This window comes from Phyllobates terribilis, unplaced genomic scaffold (assembly GCF_046119375.1).
Source record: "Phyllobates terribilis strain yellow unplaced genomic scaffold, ASM4611937v1 Scaffold_169__1_contigs__length_4117513, whole genome shotgun sequence".
Classification (NCBI taxonomy): domain Eukaryota; kingdom Metazoa; phylum Chordata; class Amphibia; order Anura; family Dendrobatidae; genus Phyllobates; species Phyllobates terribilis.
Genome location: NW_027362929.1, coordinates 2,745,391 through 2,765,538, shown reverse-complemented (window position 1 = coordinate 2,765,538; position 20,148 = coordinate 2,745,391). Strand labels below are relative to the sequence as shown.

Genomic DNA, 20,148 nt, shown 5'->3' with positions numbered 1-20,148 from the left:
AGACGGAATGTGGCAATGGAACGCTGGCTGCACGTGTCATAATAGGCTCTGAGCCTTTATATACCTGCGCACAGCAGCAGCCACCTTCAGTCTGCTGCTGGACAGCCAGCAGCAGCAGCAGCAGGAGAGGTAATTAATCAGCAACCCTCCTGCTAAGGGTAGACAGCTGCTCGTTCCACCCCCCCCCCGCCTTAATTGGTTCTCCTCCCTTCCAACGGTGTTGAGGCGGGTGGGAACAGCCGGGGGTTGAGGGTACTGTGCTAAAAGAGGTGGAGTTATGCAGATCTAAAACGCGTGGATTGCAGCAGCAGCAAGCCGAAAAGTGCAGGCATGTGAGGGATCTAGAGGTTGACAGCATGTCTTCTTAACGGGAGTCCAGGTGGCCATCTCCACAAATGGACTTTTCAGAATCCTTGGGTGGCACCGTAGTCGGAAACCAATTCTGGTTATCGCTTCTCGGCCTTTTGGCTAAGATCAAGTGTAGTATCTGTTCTTATCAGTTTAATATCTGATACGTCCCCTATCTGGGGACCATATATTAAATGGATTTTTAGAACAGGGAGATGGAAAAAGAGCTTGCTCTGTCCACTCCACGCATTGACCTGGTATTGCAGTATCTCCAGGACCGGTGCACCCCTTCTTTAATGCAGTTTCTAAAATCAGAAAGAATTGAATTCAATGCTTTTTGTTCATTTTGCTTGTTTGTCGGATTTTGGGATGGACTCTTTGGCTTTGCTTTTCTTCTCCTCATTGGATTTTTCATGTTAAAAGTTGCAGAAGCCAGATGACAAGCTCATTTTGGTTCAACTTCAGCAACTGTGCATTGCATTGCCATGTAATGTAATGTAATGCAATGCTATCTATCTAGCTCTCCCTCTATACTTCCTTTTGGATAAACAGACATATTAGGCAAGCATTTTGGAGCTTTCACCTAAATAACTACAGGTGGTGAGATAAGCTGCACAATATAATTGACCTTTCAGTATATTGTTGCACACACACCATCTATTTAGCAAATGCCCTTGTTATCAACAGCAGCCTTTTAAACTCACCTGAGCTAACAGGTATGTGAGCTGGTTACTCTGCTGCGCTTAAAATTTCTTTTTTGGTTTGCTACAATGCCTTTTCTGAAACGTTGTCTCCCTCTGCTGGAACACTGACTTCTTTCATTTAATGCCTGCAGACTATAAAAGAGAAACCAACCCAAAAAGTTTGGTTGATTAGTCTGTGGCATTCTTTTAAACTGTTGCTTATGGCGGTCTCTGTGAGCTTCTCAGTGACATTCAGCCATCCAGGTATCCCGCCTGCAGTAGACGGAATGTGGCAATGGAACGCTGGCTGCGCGTGTCATAATAGGCTCTGAGCCTTTATATACCTGCGCTCAGCAGCAGCCACCTTCAGTCTGCTGCTGGACAGCCAGCAGCAGCAGCAGCAGGAGAGGTAATTAATCAGCAACCCTCCTGCTAAGGGTAGACAGCTGCTCGTTCCACCCCCCCCCCCCGCCTTAATTGGTTCTCCTCCCTTCCAACGGTGTTGAGGCGGGTGGGAACAGCCGGGGGTTGAGGGTACTGTGCTAAAAGAGGTGGAGTTATGCAGATCTAAAACGCGTGGATTGCAGCAGCAGCAAGCCGAAAAGTGCAGGCATGTGAGGGATCTAGAGGTTGACAGCATGTCTTCTTAACGGGAGTCCAGGTGGCCATCTCCACAAATGGACTTTTCAGAATCCTTGGGTGGCACCGTAGTCGGAAACCAATTCTGGTTATCGCTTCTCGGCCTTTTGGCTAAGATCAAGTGTAGTATCTGTTCTTATCAGTTTAATATCTGATACGTCCCCTATCTGGGGACCATATATTAAATGGATTTTTAGAACAGGGAGATGGAAAAAGAGCTTGCTCTGTCCACTCCACGCATTGACCTGGTATTGCAGTATCTCCAGGACCGGTGCACCCCTTCTTTAATGCAGTTTCTAAAATCAGAAAGAATTGAATTCAATGCTTTTTGTTCATTTTGCTTGTTTGTCGGATTTTGGGATGGACTCTTTGGCTTTGCTTTTCTTCTCCTCATTGGATTTTTCATGTTAAAAGTTGCAGAAGCCAGATGACAAGCTCATTTTGGTTCAACTTCAGCAACTGTGCATTGCATTGCCATGTAATGTAATGTAATGCAATGCTATCTATCTAGCTCTCCCTCTATACTTCCTTTTGGATAAACAGACATATTAGGCAAGCATTTTGGAGCTTTCACCTAAATAACTACAGGTGGTGAGATAAGCTGCACAATATAATTGACCTTTCAGTATATTGTTGCACACACACCATCTATTTAGCAAATGCCCTTGTTATCAACAGCAGCCTTTTAAACTCACCTGAGCTAACAGGTATGTGAGCTGGTTACTCTGCTGCGCTTAAAATTTCTTTTTTGATTTGCTACAATGCCTTTTCTGAAACGTTGTCTCCCTCTGCTGGAACACTGACTTCTTTCATTTAATGCCTGCAGACTATAAAAGAGAAACCAACCCAAAAAGTTTGGTTGATTAGTCTGTGGCATTCTTTTAAACTGTTGCTTATGGCGGTCTCTGTGAGCTTCTCAGTGACATTCAGCCATCCAGGTATCCCGCCTGCAGTAGACGGAATGTGGCAATGGAACGCTGGCTGCGCGTGTCATAATAGGCTCTGAGCCTTTATATACCTGCGCACAGCAGCAGCCACCTTCAGTCTGCTGCTGGACAGCCAGCAGCAGCAGCAGCAGGAGAGGTAATTAATCAGCAACCCTCCTGCTAAGGGTAGACAGCTGCTCGTTCCACCCCCCACCCCCGCCTTAATTGGTTCTCCTCCCTTCCAACGGTGTTGAGGCGGGTGGGAACAGCCGGGGGTTGAGGGTACTGTGCTAAAAGAGGTGGAGTTATGCAGATCTAAAACGCGTGGATTGCAGCAGCAGCAAGCCGAAAAGTGCAGGCATGTGAGGGATCTAGAGGTTGACAGCATGTCTTCTTAACGGGAGTCCAGGTGGCCATCTCCACAAATGGACTTTTCAGAATCCTTGGGTGGCACCGTAGTCGGAAACCAATTCTGGTTATCGCTTCTCGGCCTTTTGGCTAAGATCAAGTGTAGTATCTGTTCTTATCAGTTTAATATCTGATACGTCCCCTATCTGGGGACCATATATTAAATGGATTTTTAGAACAGGGAGATGGAAAAAGAGCTTGCTCTGTCCACTCCACGCATTGACCTGGTATTGCAGTATCTCCAGGACCGGTGCACCCCTTCTTTAATGCAGTTTCTAAAATCAGAAAGAATTGAATTCAATGCTTTTTGTTCATTTTGCTTGTTTGTCGGATTTTGGGATGGACTCTTTGGCTTTGCTTTTCTTCTCCTCATTGGATTTTTCATGTTAAAAGTTGCAGAAGCCAGATGACAAGCTCATTTTGGTTCAACTTCAGCAACTGTGCATTGCATTGCCATGTAATGTAATGTAATGTAATGCAATGATTTCTATCTAGCTCTCCCTCTATACTTCCTTTTGGATAAACAGACATATTAGGCAAGCATTTTGGAGCTTTCACCTAAATAACTACAGGTGGTGAGATAAGCTGCACAATATAATTGTCCTTTCAGTATATTGTTGCACACACACCATCTATTTAGCAAATGCCCTTGTTATCAACAGCAGCCTTTTAAACTCACCTGAGCTAACAGGTGTGTGAGCTGGTTACTCTGCTGCGCTTAAAATTTCTTTTTTGGTTTGCTACAATGCCTTTTCTGAAACGTTGTCTCCCTCTGCTGGAACACTGACTTCTTTCATTTAATGCCTGCAGACTATAAAAGAGAAACCAACCCAAAAAGTTTGGTTGATTAGTCTGTGGCATTCTTTTAAACTGTTGCTTATGGCGGTCTCTGTGAGCTTCTCAGTGACATTCAGCCATCCAGGTATCCCGCCTGCAGTAGACGGAATGTGGCAATGGAACGCTGGCTGCGCGTGTCATAATAGGCTCTGAGCCTTTATATACCTGCGCACAGCAGCAGCCACCTTCAGTCTGCTGCTGGACAGCCAGCAGCAGCAGCAGCAGGAGAGGTAATTAATCAGCAACCCTCCTGCTAAGGGTAGACAGCTGCTCGTTCCACCCCCCCCCCCCCGCCTTAATTGGTTCTCCTCCCTTCCAACGGTGTTGAGGCGGGTGGGAACAGCCGGGGGTTGAGGGTACTGTGCTAAAAGAGGTGGAGTTATGCAGATCTAAAACGCGTGGATTGCAGCAGCAGCAAGCCGAAAAGTGCAGGCATGTGAGGGATCTAGAGGTTGACAGCATGTCTTCTTAACGGGAGTCCAGGTGGCCATCTCCACAAATGGACTTTTCAGAATCCTTGGGTGGCACCGTAGTCGGAAACCAATTCTGGTTATCGCTTCTCGGCCTTTTGGCTAAGATCAAGTGTAGTATCTGTTCTTATCAGTTTAATATCTGATACGTCCCCTATCTGGGGACCATATATTAAATGGATTTTTAGAACAGGGAGATGGAAAAAGAGCTTGCTCTGTCCACTCCACGCATTGACCTGGTATTGCAGTATCTCCAGGACCGGTGCACCCCTTCTTTAATGCAGTTTCTAAAATCAGAAAGAATTGAATTCAATGCTTTTTGTTCATTTTGCTTGTTTGTCGGATTTTGGGATGGACTCTTTGGCTTTGCTTTTCTTCTCCTCATTGGATTTTTCATGTTAAAAGTTGCAGAAGCCAGATGACAAGCTCATTTTGGTTCAACTTCAGCAACTGTGCATTGCATTGCCATGTAATGTAATGTAATGCAATGCTATCTATCTAGCTCTCCCTCTATACTTCCTTTTGGATAAACAGACATATTAGGCAAGCATTTTGGAGCTTTCACCTAAATAACTACAGGTGGTGAGATAAGCTGCACAATATAATTGACCTTTCAGTATATTGTTGCACACACACCATCTATTTAGCAAATGCCCTTGTTATCAACAGCAGCCTTTTAAACTCACCTGAGCTAACAGGTATGTGAGCTGGTTACTCTGCTGCGCTTAAAATTTCTTTTTTGGTTTGCTACAATGCCTTTTCTGAAACGTTGTCTCCCTCTGCTGGAACACTGACTTCTTTCATTTAATGCCTGCAGACTATAAAAGAGAAACCAACCCAAAAAGTTTGGTTGATTAGTCTGTGGCATTCTTTTAAACTGTTGCTTATGGCGGTCTCTGTGAGCTTCTCAGTGACATTCAGCCATCCAGGTATCCCGCCTGCAGTAGACGGAATGTGGCAATGGAACGCTGGCTGCGCGTGTCATAATAGGCTCTGAGCCTTTATATACCTGCGCACAGCAGCAGCCACCTTCAGTCTGCTGCTGGACAGCCAGCAGCAGCAGCAGCAGGAGAGGTAATTAATCAGCAACCCTCCTGCTAAGGGTAGACAGCTGCTCGTTCCACCCCACCCCCCCCCGCCTTAATTGGTTCTCCTCCCTTCCAACGGTGTTGAGGCGGGTGGGAACAGCCGGGGGTTGAGGGTACTGTGCTAAAAGAGGTGGAGTTATGCAGATCTAAAACGCGTGGATTGCAGCAGCAGCAAGCCGAAAAGTGCAGGCATGTGAGGGATCTAGAGGTTGACAGCATGTCTTCTTAACGGGAGTCCAGGTGGCCATCTCCACAAATGGACTTTTCAGAATCCTTGGGTGGCACCGTAGTCGGAAACCAATTCTGGTTATCGCTTCTCGGCCTTTTGGCTAAGATCAAGTGTAGTATCTGTTCTTATCAGTTTAATATCTGATACGTCCCCTATCTGGGGACCATATATTAAATGGATTTTTAGAACAGGGAGATGGAAAAAGAGCTTGCTCTGTCCACTCCACGCATTGACCTGGTATTGCAGTATCTCCAGGACCGGTGCACCCCTTCTTTAATGCAGTTTCTAAAATCAGAAAGAATTGAATTCAATGCTTTTTGTTCATTTTGCTTGTTTGTCGGATTTTGGGATGGACTCTTTGGCTTTGCTTTTCTTCTCCTCATTGGATTTTTCATGTTAAAAGTTGCAGAAGCCAGATGACAAGCTCATTTTGGTTCAACTTCAGCAACTGTGCATTGCATTGCCATGTAATGTAATGTAATGCAATGCTATCTATCTAGCTCTCCCTCTATACTTCCTTTTGGATAAACAGACATATTAGGCAAGCATTTTGGAGCTTTCACCTAAATAACTACAGGTGGTGAGATAAGCTGCACAATATAATTGACCTTTCAGTATATTGTTGCACACACACCATCTATTTAGCAAATGCCCTTGTTATCAACAGCAGCCTTTTAAACTCACCTGAGCTAACAGGTATGTGAGCTGGTTACTCTGCTGCGCTTAAAATTTCTTTTTTGGTTTGCTACAATGCCTTTTCTGAAACGTTGTCTCCCTCTGCTGGAACACTGACTTCTTTCATTTAATGCCTGCAGACTATAAAAGAGAAACCAACCCAAAAAGTTTGGTTGATTAGTCTGTGGCATTCTTTTAAACTGTTGCTTATGGCGGTCTCTGTGAGCTTCTCAGTGACATTCAGCCATCCAGGTATCCCGCCTGCAGTAGACGGAATGTGGCAATGGAACGCTGGCTGCGCGTGTCATAATAGGCTCTGAGCCTTTATATACCTGCGCACAGCAGCAGCCACCTTCAGTCTGCTGCTGGACAGCCAGCAGCAGCAGCAGCAGGAGAGGTAATTAATCAGCAACCCTCCTGCTAAGGGTAGACAGCTGCTCGTTCCACCCCCCCCCCCCCCGCCTTAATTGGTTCTCCTCCCTTCCAACGGTGTTGAGGCGGGTGGGAACAGCCGGGGGTTGAGGGTACTGTGCTAAAAGAGGTGGAGTTATGCAGATCTAAAACGCGTGGATTGCAGCAGCAGCAAGCCGAAAAGTGCAGGCATGTGAGGGATCTAGAGGTTGACAGCATGTCTTCTTAACGGGAGTCCAGGTGGCCATCTCCACAAATCGACTTTTCAGAATCCTTGGGTGGCACCGTAGTCGGAAACCAATTCTGGTTATCGCTTCTCGGCCTTTTGGCTAAGATCAAGTGTAGTATCTGTTCTTATCAGTTTAATATCTGATACGTCCCCTATCTGGGGACCATATATTAAATGGATTTTTAGAACAGGGAGATGGAAAAAGAGCTTGCTCTGTCCACTCCACACATTGACCTGGTATTGCAGTATCTCCAGGACCGGTGCACCCCTTCTTTAATGCAGTTTCTAAAATCAGAAAGAATTGAATTCAATGCTTTTTGTTCATTTTGCTTGTTTGTCGGATTTTGGGATGGACTCTTTGGCTTTGCTTTTCTTCTCCTCATTGGATTTTTCATGTTAAAAGTTGCAGAAGCCAGATGACAAGCTCATTTTGGTTCAACTTCAGCAACTGTGCATTGCATTGCCATGTAATGTAATGTAATGCAATGCTATCTATCTAGCTCTCCCTCTATACTTCCTTTTGGATAAACAGACATATTAGGCAAGCATTTTGGAGCTTTCACCTAAATAACTACAGGTGGTGAGATAAGCTGCACAATATAATTGACCTTTCAGTATATTGTTGCACACACACCATCTATTTAGCAAATGCCCTTGTTATCAACAGCAGCCTTTTAAACTCACCTGAGCTAACAGGTATGTGAGCTGGTTACTCTGCTGCGCTTAAAATTTCTTTTTTGGTTTGCTACAATGCCTTTTCTGAAACGTTGTCTCCCTCTGCTGGAACACTGACTTCTTTCATTTAATGCCTGCAGACTATAAAAGAGAAACCAACCCAAAAAGTTTGGTTGATTAGTCTGTGGCATTCTTTTAAACTGTTGCTTATGGCGGTCTCTGTGAGCTTCTCAGTGACATTCAGCCATCCAGGTATCCCGCCTGCAGTAGACGGAATGTGGCAATGGAACGTTGGCTGCGCGTGTCATAATAGGCTCTGAGCCTTTATATACCTGCGCACAGCAGCAGCCACCTTCAGTCTGCTGCTGGACAGCCAGCAGCAGCAGCAGCAGGAGAGGTAATTAATCAGCAACCCTCCTGCTAAGGGTAGACAGCTGCTCGTTCCACCCCCCCCCCCCCGCCTTAATTGGTTCTCCTCCCTTCCAACGGTGTTGAGGCGGGTGGGAACAGCCGGGGGTTGAGGGTACTGTGCTAAAAGAGGTGGAGTTATGCAGATCTAAAACGCGTGGATTGCAGCAGCAGCAAGCCGAAAAGTGCAGGCATGTGAGGGATCTAGAGGTTGACAGCATGTCTTCTTAACGGGAGTCCAGGTGGCCATCTCCACAAATGGACTTTTCAGAATCCTTGGGTGGCACCGTAGTCGGAAACCAATTCTGGTTATCGCTTCTCGGCCTTTTGGCTAAGATCAAGTGTAGTATCTGTTCTTATCAGTTTAATATCTGATACGTCCCCTATCTGGGGACCATATATTAAATGGATTTTTAGAACAGGGAGATGGAAAAAGAGCTTGCTCTGTCCACTCCACGCATTGACCTGGTATTGCAGTATCTCCAGGACCGGTGCACCCCTTCTTTAATGCAGTTTCTAAAATCAGAAAGAATTGAATTCAATGCTTTTTGTTCATTTTGCTTGTTTGTCGGATTTTGGGATGGACTCTTTGGCTTTGCTTTTCTTCTCCTCATTGGATTTTTCATGTTAAAAGTTGCAGAAGCCAGATGACAAGCTCATTTTGGTTCAACTTCAGCAACTGTGCATTGCATTGCCATGTAATGTAATGTAATGCAATGCTATCTATCTAGCTCTCCCTCTATACTTCCTTTTGGATAAACAGACATATTAGGCAAGCATTTTGGAGCTTTCACCTAAATAACTACAGGTGGTGAGATAAGCTGCACAATATAATTGACCTTTCAGTATATTGTTGCACACACACCATCTATTTAGCAAATGCCCTTGTTATCAACAGCAGCCTTTTAAACTCACCTGAGCTAACAGGTATGTGAGCTGGTTACTCTGCTGCGCTTAAAATTTCTTTTTTGGTTTGCTACAATGCCTTTTCTGAAACGTTGTCTCCCTCTGCTGGAACACTGACTTCTTTCATTTAATGCCTGCAGACTATAAAAGAGAAACCAACCCAAAAAGTTTGGTTGATTAGTCTGTGGCATTCTTTTAAACTGTTGCTTATGGCGGTCTCTGTGAGCTTCTCAGTGACATTCAGCCATCCAGGTATCCCGCCTGCAGTAGACGGAATGTGGCAATGGAACGCTGGCTGCGCGTGTCATAATAGGCTCTGAGCCTTTATATACCTACGCACAGCAGCAGCCACCTTCAGTCTGCTGCTGGACAGCCAGCAGCAGCAGCAGCAGGAGAGGTAATTAATCAGCAACCCTCCTGCTAAGGGTAGACAGCTGCTCGTTCCACCCCCCCCCCGCCTTAATTGGTTCTCCTCCCTTCCAACGGTGTTGAGGCGGGTGGGAACATCCGGGGGTTGAGGGTACTGTGCTAAAAGAGGTGGAGTTATGCAGATCTAAAACGCGTGGATTGCAGCAGCAGCAAGCCGAAAAGTGCAAGCATGTGAGGGATCTAGAGGTTGACAGCATGTCTTCTTAACGGGAGTCCAGGTGGCCATCTCCACAAATGGACTTTTCATAATCCTTGGGTGGCACCGTAGTCGGAAACCAATTCTGGTTATCGCTTCTCGGCCTTTTGGCTAAGATCAAGTGTAGTATCTGTTCTTATCAGTTTAATATCTGATACGTCCCCTATCTGGGGACCATATATTAAATGGATTTTTAGAACAGGGAGATGGAAAAAGAGCTTGCTCTGTCCACTCCACGCATTGACCTGGTATTGCAGTATCTCCAGGACCGGTGCACCCCTTCTTTAATGCAGTTTCTAAAATCAGAAAGAATTGAATTCAATGCTTTTTGTTCATTTTGCTTGTTTGTCGGATTTTGGGATGGACTCTTTGGCTTTGCTTTTCTTCTCCTCATTGGATTTTTCATGTTAAAAGTTGCAGAAGCCAGATGACAAGCTCATTTTGGTTCAACTTCAGCAACTGTGCATTGCATTGCCATGTAATGTAATGTAATGCAATGCTATCTATCTAGCTCTCCCTCTATACTTCCTTTTGGATAAACAGACATATTAGGCAAGCATTTTGGAGCTTTCACCTAAATAACTACAGGTGGTGAGATAAGCTGCACAATATAATTGACCTTTCAGTATATTGTTGCACACACACCATCTATTTAGCAAATGCCCTTGTTATCAACAGCAGCCTTTTAAACTCACCTGAGCTAACAGGTATGTGAGCTGGTTACTCTGCTGCGCTTAAAATTTCTTTTTTTGGTTTGCTACAATGCCTTTTCTGAAACGTTGTCTCCCTCTGCTGGAACACTGACTTCTTTCATTTAATGCCTGCAGACTATAAAAGAGAAACCAACCCAAAAAGTTTGGTTGATTAGTCTGTGGCATTCTTTTAAACTGTTGCTTATGGCGGTCTCTGTGAGCTTCTCAGTGACATTCAGCCATCCAGGTATCCCGCCTGCAGTAGACGGAATGTGGCAATGGAACGCTGGCTGCGCGTGTCATAATAGGCTCTGAGCCTTTATATACCTGCGCACAGCAGCAGCCACCTTCAGTCTGCTGCTGGACAGCCAGCAGCAGCAGCAGCAGGAGAGGTAATTAATCAGCAACCCTCCTGCTAAGGGTAGACAGCTGCTCGTTCCACCCCCCACCCCCGCCTTAATTGGTTCTCCTCCCTTCCAACGGTGTTGAGGCGGGTGGGAACAGCCGGGGGTTGAGGGTACTGTGCTAAAAGAGGTGGAGTTATGCAGATCTAAAACGCGTGGATTGCAGCAGCAGCAAGCCGAAAAGTGCAGGCATGTGAGGGATCTAGAGGTTGACAGCATGTCTTCTTAACGGGAGTCCAGGTGGCCATCTCCACAAATGGACTTTTCAGAATCCTTGGGTGGCACCGTAGTCGGAAACCAATTCTGGTTATCGCTTCTCGGCCTTTTGGCTAAGATCAAGTGTAGTATCTGTTCTTATCAGTTTAATATCTGATACGTCCCCTATCTGGGGACCATATATTAAATGGATTTTTAGAACAGGGAGATGGAAAAAGAGCTTGCTCTGTCCACTCCACGCATTGACCTGGTATTGCAGTATCTCCAGGACCGGTGCACCCCTTCTTTAATGCAGTTTCTAAAATCAGAAAGAATTGAATTCAATGCTTTTTGTTCATTTTGCTTGTTTGTCGGATTTTGGGATGGACTCTTTGGCTTTGCTTTTCTTCTCCTCATTGGATTTTTCATGTTAAAAGTTGCAGAAGCCAGATGACAAGCTCATTTTGGTTCAACTTCAGCAACTGTGCATTGCATTGCCATGTAATGTAATGTAATGCAATGCTATCTATCTAGCTCTCCCTCTATACTTCCTTTTGGATAAACAGACATATTAGGCAAGCATTTTGGAGCTTTCACCTAAATAACTACAGGTGGTGAGTAGTGTTGAGCGATACCTTCCGATATCGGGAAATATCGGATCGGATTGGATCGGACCGATACCGAAAAAGTATCGGATATCGCCGATTCCGATACCGGAAACCAATGCAAGTCAATGGGACATAAATATCGGAATTAAAATAAACCCTTTCTTTCCTTGTAGGTTATTTCTACATGAAGGAAAACAACTAAGAATAATGTAGAATGTATTGGGGGAGGTGGGGGAGACAATAAAGGCATAGAGGTTTAGCCCAGTCAAATGGAATAGCAGGAATTAATATTTTTTTATTATGTTCTGAGTTACGGAAATATTAACTATGTTAAGTATTTTTATATTTTGTCAGATATTTATGTTTCACTACTTCCATGCTCTTCACCTTCTTTTTTACTTCTCCCACACTTTCTCCTTCATCATCCTCAGCATCTTTTTCATCCACTTCTTCTTCACCTTCTTCTTCTTCACCTTCTTCGTATTATTCTTTTTTTTACATTCTTCATATTCTACTTCTTCATCTTCTTCATATTCTTCTTCTTCATCATATTCTTATTTGTGACAGGCATTCCTGTAGTTGTTATCTATAAAAGGTTGGACATTACACCTTTCGTTCTGCCCGTCACAAAAGATTTACAACAGGATTTGTCCGCGTTCAGTTTGGCCTGCAGCAGCAGGTCTTTTCCAGGGGCACCACGAGGAGGAACGGACTCACCCCCATACACTGCTTAGTCATCTTCTGCTTATAATTTAGATATTATCTTTTGCTCTCATTTTTAGTCTTATGCTTAATGTTCTTCCGCTTTTTGTTCTGCAGCTTCTTGTATTTCTGCTTCTTGGTTTTCTGTCTCTTGTTTTTCTGTATCTTGGTGCTTGTCTTCTCTTCTTTGTCTTCTTGGTCAACTTCTTCAGGGTCATCTTCTTGGTCTTCTTCGGGGTGGTCTTCAGGGTCGTCGTCTTCGGGGGTCCTCGTCTTCGGGGTCCTCGTCTTCTTCGGGTTGGTCTTCTGGGTCCTCGTCTTCGGGGTCCTCGTCTTCTTCGGGGTGGTCTTCAGGGTCCTCGTCTTCTTCGGGGTGGTCTTCAGGGTCCTCGTCTTCTTCGGGGTGGTCTTCAGGGTCCTCGTCTTCAGTGTCATTGTCTTCGGGGTCCTCGTCTTCTTAGGGTTGGTCTTCAGGGTCCTCGTCTTCAGGGTCCTCGTCAGGGAGATCCAGAGTGATTACCAAGAACCATTTCAAAAAGCTTGAACTTGGAAATGTAGCAGAAGGTACAAGAAAGCTGAGGAACTACCGAGGACCAGCTGACGGTACTGGAACCCGGATGGATAGCAGAAGGTACAAGAGCCAATGGAACTACCGAGGACCAGCTGATGTTACTGGAACTCGGTTACTAAGCAGGAGGTACCTGTGCCAGAAAGCACTACCAAGGACCAGCAGACGTTGGTGGAACTTGGATACCGAGAAGGAGGCACCTAATCCAAAGGCACTGCCGAGAACCAGCTGACGGTACTGGAACCCGGATGGGTAGCAGAAGGTACAAGAGCCAATGGAACTACCGAGGACCAGCTGATGTTACTGGAACCCGGATGGGTAGCAGAAGGTACAAGAGCCAATGGAACTACCGAGGACCAGCTGATGTTACTGGAACTCGGTTACTAAGCAGGAGGTACCTGTGCCAGAAAGCACTACCAAGGACCAGCAGACGTTGGTGGAACTTGGATACCGAGAAGGAGGCACCTAATCCAAAGGCACTGCCGAAAACCAGCTGACGGTACTGGAACCCGGATGGGTAGCAGAAGGTACCCATGTAAAAAAAAAGTTCAAGGCCGCGAGCCGGCCGCAGTTACCAAAACCCACAGTCCTACAGAGGGTGCTTGTCCTATTGGCACTATGGAACCAGCCTTCATTGCCAGATCCCGCAGCCCACATAGGAGTCACCTAAACTGCAGGCACCATAGAGTCGGCTAACCCGACCGCAACACGACAGGACAACGCATTGGAGGCAAAGTGACGTTGACACTACCCGGAAACAGCTGGCGTGCTGGAACCAGGCTGGGCAGGAGGGAGTACCCGTGCCAAAGACACTGCCGAGAACCAGCTGACGGTACTGGAACCCGGATGGGTAGCAGAAGATACAAGAGCAAATGGAACTACCGAGGACCAGCTGACGGTACTGGAACCCGGATGGGTAGCAGAAGGTACAAGAGCCAATGGAACTACCGAGGACCAGCTGATGTTACTGGAACTCGGTTACTAAGCAGGAGGTACCTGTGCCAGAAAGCACTACCAAGGACCAGCAGACGTTGGTGGAACTTGGATACCGAGAAGGAGGCACCTAATCCAAAGGCACTGCCGAGAACCAGCTGACGGTACTGGAACCCGGATGGGTAGCAGAAGGTACCCATGTAAAAAAAAAGTTCAAGGCCGCGAGCCGGCCGCAGTTACCAAAACCCACAGTCCTACAGAGGGTGCTTGTCCTATTGGCACTATGGAACCAGCCTTCATTGCCAGATCCCGCAGCCCACATAGGAGTCACCTAAACTGCAGGCACCATAGAGTCGGCTAACCCGACCGCAACACGACAGGACAACGCATTGGAGGCAAAGTGACGTTGACACTACCCGGAAACAGCTGGCGTGCTGGAACCAGGCTGGGCAGGAGGGAGTACCCGTGCCAAAGACACTGCCGAGAACCAGCTGACGGTACTGGAACCCGGATGGGTAGCAGAAGATACAAGAGCAAATGGAACTACCGAGGACCAGCTGACGGTACTGGAACCCGGATGGGTAGCAGAAGGTACAAGAGCCAATGGAACTACCGAGGACCAGCTGATGTTACTGGAACTCGGTTACTAAGCAGGAGGTACCTGTGCCAGAAAGCACTACCAAGGACCAGCAGACGTTGGTGGAACTTGGATACCGAGAAGGAGGCACCTAATCCAAAGGCACTGCCGAGAACCAGCTGACGGTACTGGAACCCGGATGGGTAGCAGAAGGTACCCATGTAAAAAAAAAGTTCAAGGCCGCGAGCCGGCCGCAGTTACCAAAACCCACAGTCCTACAGAGGGTGCTTGTCCTATTGGCACTATGGAACCAGCCTTCATTGCCAGATCCCGCAGCCCACATAGGAGTCACCTAAACTGCAGGCACCATAGAGTCGGCTAACCCGACCGCAACACGACAGGAAACGCATTGGAGGCAAAGTGACGTTGACACTACCCGGAAACAGCTGGCGTGCTGGAACCAGGCTGGGCAGGAGGGAGTACCCGTGCCAAAGACACTGCCGAGAACCAGCTGACGGTACTGGAACCCGGATGGGTAGCAGAAGATACAAGAGCAAATGGAACTACCGAGGACCAGCTGACGGTACTGGAACCCGGATGGGTAGCAGAAGGTACAAGAGCCAATGGAACTGCCGAGAACCAGCTGGCGGTGCTGGAGCCCAGGGTAAATACTAAAAACAGAAGAGCCAGAGGTGTATTTGGAGGAGGTTTTAAATCCGTACTACAGTGGATGTGGACAAAGCAGGAGAATTTGCCGGACACACAGCTGGGGATCAGCTGACGTTACTGAATCCCAATAACACTGGAGCAAGCGTTGACTGTGCAGACGGCACTTCTGAGCAGCAACTAGCGGTATTGGAGCCCAGGGTAAATACTAAAAACGGAGGAGCCAGAGGTGTAATTGGAGCAAGTTTTAAATAAGTAGCACAGTGAATATGGACAGAGCAGGAGAAATTGCCGTGAACACAGCAGGGGAACAGCTGACGTTACCGAACCCCAATAACACCGCAGCAAGTGTTGACTGTGCAGACGGCACTTCCGAGCGCCAACTGGCGGTGCTGGAGCCCAGGGATAAGAATGAAAACAGAGGAGCCAGAGGTGTAATTCGAGCAACTTTAAAATGTGTAGTACAGTGGATGTGGACAAAGCAGGAGAAATTGCCGTCCGCACAGCAGGAGAACAGCTGACGTTACTGAACCCCAATAACACGGCAGCAAGTGTTGACTGTGCAGACAGCACTTCCGAGCGCCAACTGGCGGTGTTGGAGCCCAGGGTAAATACTAAAAACGGAGGAGCCAGAGGTGTAATTGGAGCAAGTTTTAAATAAGTAGCACAGTGAATATGGACAGAGCAGGAGAAATTGCCGTGAACACAGCAGGGGAACAGCTGACGTTACTGAACCCCAATAACATGGTAGCAAGTGTTGACTGTGCAGACGGCACTTCCGAGCGCCAACTGGCGGTGCTGGAGCCCAGGGATAAGAATGAAAACAGAGGAGCCAGAGGTGTAATTCGAGCAACGTTAAAATGTGTAGTACAGTGGATTTGGACAAAGCAGGAGAAATTGCCGTCCGCACAGCAGGAGAACAGCTGACGTTACTGAACCCCAATAACACGGCAGCAAGTGTTGACTGTGCAGACGGCACTTCCGTGCGCCAACTGGCGGTGTTGGAGCTCAGGGATAATACTGAAAACAGAGGAGCCAAAGGTGTAATTGGAGCAACTTTAAAATCTGTAGTAGTGAGAATGTGGACAGAGCAGGAGAAATTGCCGTCCGCACAGCAGGGGAACAGCTGACGTTACTGAACCCCAATAACATGGTAGCAAGTGTTGACTGTGCAGACAGCACTTCCGAGCGCCAACTGGCGGTGCTGGAGCCCAGGGATAAGAATGAAAACAGAGGAGCCAGAGGAGTAATTGGAGCAACTTTAAAATGTGTAGTACAGTGGATGTGGACAAATCAGGAGAAATTGCCGTCCGCACAGCAGGAGAACAGCTGACGTTACTGAACCCCAATAACACGGCAGCAAGTGTTGACTGTGCAGACGGCACTTCCGAGCGCCAACTGGCGGTGTTGGAGCTCAGGGATTACAGTTCAGGTGGTAGAAACATGAACAGAACAGGAGACCTGGATACTGTTGCCAACCAATTATTTATTCTGGAAGAGGACTGGCAAATTCATGAGAGATCCAGGCCTTGTTCATTTTGAGAAAAGTAAGCCGGTCAACGTTATCGGAGGATAGTCGCATGCGACGGTCTGTTAGTACACCACCTGCGGCACTAAAGACGCGTTCCGATAATACACTAGCAGCAGGGCAAGCTAGCACCTCCAGTGCATACTGACTAAGCTCTGGCCATGTATCCAGCTTACAGACCCAAAACTTGAAGGGAGAAGAGCCGTCTGGGAGTACACTAAGAGGGCAAGACATGTAGTCTGTCACCATCTGACGGAAACGTTGCCTCCTGCTGACTGGAGCTGTCTGTGATGGTGTAGACATTTGTGGCGGCGGGGACACAAAACTTTGCCACATTTCGGCCATACTGGTCTTGCCTTGTGCTGAGGCGCTGCTTCTGCTCCCTCTTTGTGCAGAGCTTCCTCCACTGCCTCGACGCACTGAGCTGCTTTGTAAAGCACTAGCAGCACTGCTCTCGGTTGGAATGGAGAACATGATGGAATGCACCAGTGCGTCTTGGTACTCCCGCATTTTACGCTCCCGGTTCAATGGTGTTATGAGGCTTTGTAAGTTGTCCCGGTAGCGAGGATCTAGGAGGGTGGACACCCAATAATCAGCCGTGTTGAGAATGTGGGCGATGCGGCGGTCGTTTCTGAGGCACTGCAGCATGAAATCAACCATGTGCTGCAGACTGCCAACTGGCCAAGAAACGCTGTCCCCTGCTTGAGGCGTGATCTCTGCCTGCTCTGCATCACCCCACCCTCGCTCTAGATACTGACTACTAGAGCATTGTGTACCTCCCTCCTCTGGACAGATGTCTTCCTCATCCATTGACTCCTCCTCATCCTCCTCACAAAGTGTCCCCTGCCTAGGCCTTTGTGAGGAACCACGTTGCGCAGACTGTAGAGAAGCAGATGGCATTTGTGACTCCTCATCCTCCACCTCTTCCAAAACCTCGTCCCTTAGTGCTTGCAGTGTTTTTTCAAGCAGGCAGATAAGGGGGATAGTCATGCTGACTAGTGCATCATCTGCACTCGCCATCCGCGTGGAATAATCGAAGGCACGCAAAACGTGGCAAATGTCCTTCATAGAGGCCCACTCAGTGGTGGTGAAGTGTGAACGGCGCGCACTGCGACTTGTTTGCGCCTGCTGCAGCTGGTACTCCATTACTGCTGCCTGCTGCTCACACAACCTCTCCAACATATGTAACGTTGAATTCCACCTGGTGGGTAGGTCACATATGATGCGATGTTCCGGAAGACATAATCGGCGCTGCAGAGCTGCAATGCGTGATCTTGCATTGCTGGAACGCCGCAAGTGAGCGCACTCTATGCGGACCTTGTGAAGCAGTGCATCAAGATCCGGATAGTCCCTCAAAAAACTCTGCACGACCAAGTTGAGCACATGTGCCAGACATGGGATGTGAGTGAGGTTGCCTAGGCCCAGAGCTGCCACCAGATTTCGGCCATTGTCACACACTACCATGCCTGGCTGGAGATTCGCTGGCACAAACCACACGTCACTCTGCTGCTTGATGGCATTCCAGAGCTCCTGCGCTGTGTGGCTTCGATTCCCCAAAGAAATTAATTTTAATACGGCCTGTTGACGTTTGGCCACGGCTGTGCTCATATCGGTCATCATAACAGGTAACCGTTCACGGGTCGATGTGGAGGTAGACCGTGACGGCTCCTGCAGCGCTGATTCAGAGGAACTGGAGTATGAGGAGGAGTCAATGTGTACAGACTGGATTCCTGCAATCCTTGGAGTTGGCAGAACACGTACAGCGCCACTCTCAAGATCTGTACCCGGCTCCACAACATTTACCCAATGGGCAGTGAGGGAAAGGTATCGTCCCTGTCCATGCTTACTGGTCCACGCATCAGTGGTCAGGTGGACCTTGCTACTGACGGCGTTTTGTAGCGCATGTTTAATTTTTCCCTCCACATGATGTTGCAGGGCAGGGACGGCTTGCCTGCTGAAATAAAAGCGGCTGGGCACGTTGTATTGTGGGACTGCCAATGCCATAAAGTTACGGAATGTGTCAGTCTCCACCAGCCTGAATGATAGCATTTCAAGGGCCAGTAGTTTAGCAATGCCAGCATTCAGAGCCTGTGCTCGGGGGTGGTTTGCCGAGTATGGGCGCCTTTTCTCCCATGCCTGTGCTAACGATGGCTGTAGACTGGCCTGGGAGTGTGAGGATGACTGGGAAAGTGGTGCTGTGGGTGGAATTACACTGTGTCTCTGTACAACAGTGCCAGAGATTCTTCCATGGCGATCCTGTGAGGAAGCCGAACCAGCTGTGTGTGAGCTGGAGGAAGAGGCTACAACACGAGCTGAAGAGGTGGTAGGTGGCGCTGTAGGTTGGCCTAGGTCTTCAGTGTGTTTGTGTAACTCCACCACGTGCTTGGTCCGCACATGTTTCCACATATTTGTGGTATTGAGGTTGCTGACACTTTTCCCTCTTTTCACCTTCTGATTACACAGCTTGCATTTGACAAAGCAAATGTCATCTGCAACTGTGTCAAAAAAGGACCAGGCACTGCAAGTCTTGGGAGCGCCCGCTTTGGATTTTGGAAGAGCCATGCTCCTAATGGGTGCCGAAGTGGAGGCTACAGGCAACCAAGTCTGCCCCCTCCCTCTCCCTCCTTTTTGGGCCGTTCGGGGAATCTCTTCCTCAGAGCTGCTCCCACCACCTTCCTGTCCCTCACGCCATGATGGGTCAAGGACCTCATCATCTACACCACCCTCTTCAAACAACTGCTTCTCCTGGGTAGTCTCGACAGCACAGTACGCACCAGAAAGTGGCACCTGAGTCTCATCATCAGATGCGTACTGAGGTGTGCTGCTGACCATAGGCACTGGCCCACCCGCCTCTTCAGATTCAGAGAGACAAAACGGTTGCGCATCACTGCATACTACCTCTTCTTCAAATTCTCGAATTCTGCTTGGCTGGCCCCCTCTTTCCAAGCCAAGAGATTCAGAGAACAGAAGTAGAGATGGCTCCTGTCCAGGGCTCTCTGACTGCCTGGGCAATTTGGCAGGTGGTGAAGAGACAGATGGGTGCTCTTCAGTGCTCAGGACCTGAGAGGATCTGGAACTAATTGAAGTCGATGCGTTAGCTGCCATCCATCCGACAACGGCTTCAATTTGGTCCTCGCGCAGCAGTGGGGTACGGCTAGCTCCTACAAAGCTGCGCATAAAGGACTGTTCCCTGGTAAAACTGGGGGATGCTGAGTCACTGGTGCCCGCAGCAGGCACAGAATCCCCACGTCCTCTCCCTGCAGGCACAGAATCCTCACGTCCTCTCCCTGCAGAAACTCCACGCCCACGCCCACGACCACGACCACATGCCTTACTCCCTGCCTTCTTCATCTTGGTAGACTGATAAAGATAGGCAGAAAAGTACTAAGGGCTTAGTGTGCTTATTCCTGAACAGCTGCTAACAGGTATAAGAAACACTAATTTTATAAAGTGTGGACTAGACTTTAATATGAGCTAATGTGGCCTACACAACTGTAAAGTGGAGTGTTTGGTGAACTTTATTTAGGTTTTTTTTGTCACAAAAAGACACTGGATGTGCCTAAAGATGTAATAACGATAGTATCACAAACTTTTTGTAGCTATTACAATGTAGGAAGGTAACCTACAATGCAATAGATGAGGCTGCAAAAAATAGGCTAATACTAATCTGGCTGGGGCTGCAGGGCCCAATGCTGCAGAAAGGCTCCTCTATCTACTC

General features: G+C 47.7%; 9 non-coding genes across 9 annotated transcripts; all 9 read left to right on the top strand.

Annotated features, from left to right (window-relative positions):
* The first annotated feature begins 448 nt into the window (after positions 1-448).
* Positions 449-639, top strand: LOC141209145 (U2 spliceosomal RNA). Its single transcript, XR_012279350.1, has one exon. It is a non-coding gene; the product is annotated as a U2 spliceosomal RNA (small nuclear RNA).
* Positions 640-1,761: 1,122 nt separating this feature from the next.
* Positions 1,762-1,952, top strand: LOC141209143 (U2 spliceosomal RNA). The gene has a single exon (XR_012279348.1). It is a non-coding gene; the product is annotated as a U2 spliceosomal RNA (small nuclear RNA).
* A 1,122-nt stretch (positions 1,953-3,074) lies between these two features.
* On the top strand, positions 3,075-3,265 carry LOC141209142 (U2 spliceosomal RNA). Its single transcript, XR_012279347.1, has one exon. It is a non-coding gene; the product is annotated as a U2 spliceosomal RNA (small nuclear RNA).
* Positions 3,266-4,393: 1,128 nt separating this feature from the next.
* On the top strand, positions 4,394-4,584 carry LOC141209141 (U2 spliceosomal RNA). Its single transcript, XR_012279346.1, has one exon. It is a non-coding gene; the product is annotated as a U2 spliceosomal RNA (small nuclear RNA).
* Positions 4,585-5,708: 1,124 nt separating this feature from the next.
* LOC141209140 (U2 spliceosomal RNA) lies at positions 5,709-5,899 on the top strand. The gene has a single exon (XR_012279345.1). It is a non-coding gene; the product is annotated as a U2 spliceosomal RNA (small nuclear RNA).
* Positions 5,900-7,023: 1,124 nt separating this feature from the next.
* On the top strand, positions 7,024-7,214 carry LOC141210133 (U2 spliceosomal RNA). The gene has a single exon (XR_012280310.1). It is a non-coding gene; the product is annotated as a U2 spliceosomal RNA (small nuclear RNA).
* A 1,123-nt stretch (positions 7,215-8,337) lies between these two features.
* Positions 8,338-8,528, top strand: LOC141209139 (U2 spliceosomal RNA). Its single transcript, XR_012279344.1, has one exon. It is a non-coding gene; the product is annotated as a U2 spliceosomal RNA (small nuclear RNA).
* A 1,120-nt stretch (positions 8,529-9,648) lies between these two features.
* Positions 9,649-9,839, top strand: LOC141209138 (U2 spliceosomal RNA). Its single transcript, XR_012279343.1, has one exon. It is a non-coding gene; the product is annotated as a U2 spliceosomal RNA (small nuclear RNA).
* A 1,123-nt stretch (positions 9,840-10,962) lies between these two features.
* LOC141209137 (U2 spliceosomal RNA) lies at positions 10,963-11,153 on the top strand. The gene has a single exon (XR_012279342.1). It is a non-coding gene; the product is annotated as a U2 spliceosomal RNA (small nuclear RNA).
* Positions 11,154-20,148: the final 8,995 nt, after the last annotated feature.